The sequence below is a fragment of the Nannospalax galili genome, unplaced genomic scaffold, assembly GCF_000622305.1.
Source record: "Nannospalax galili isolate Female #2095 unplaced genomic scaffold, S.galili_v1.0 scaffold228, whole genome shotgun sequence".
NCBI classification, from domain to species: Eukaryota; Metazoa; Chordata; class Mammalia; order Rodentia; family Spalacidae; genus Nannospalax; species Nannospalax galili.
This window is the reverse complement of record NW_008357924.1, coordinates 207,861-208,166: the sequence shown is the minus strand read 5'-3', so window position 1 is coordinate 208,166 and position 306 is coordinate 207,861. Positions and strand designations below refer to the sequence as shown.

At 34.3% G+C, this 306-nt stretch overlaps 1 protein-coding gene across 1 annotated transcript in view; it reads left to right on the top strand.

Moving 5' to 3' along the window:
* Ctnnbl1 (catenin beta like 1) overlaps positions 1 to 306 on the top strand; it is a 194,610-nt gene that overhangs the window by 63,636 nt on the left and 130,668 nt on the right. The gene's annotated exons all lie outside the window — the stretch shown is intronic.

The window sequence follows — 306 nt, the reverse complement described above, 5'->3', positions numbered from 1 at the left end:
CCAAAGGCATGGGAACCACCAAAACTAAACCAAGAAGAGATTAACAGCTTAAACAGACCCATAACACAAAAAGAAATTGAAACATTAATACAAAACCTCCCGACTAAAAAAAGCCCAGGACCAGATGAATTTACAGAATTCTACCAGACATTTAAAGATCTATATCTAATACTACTTAATGTACTCGAAAAGATAGGAAAAGAGGGAGAACTTCCAAAATCCTTTTATGAAGCCAGTATCACTCTAATGCCAAATCAGGTAAAGATATAACCAAAAGAGAAAATTATAGACCCATATCCTTATGTG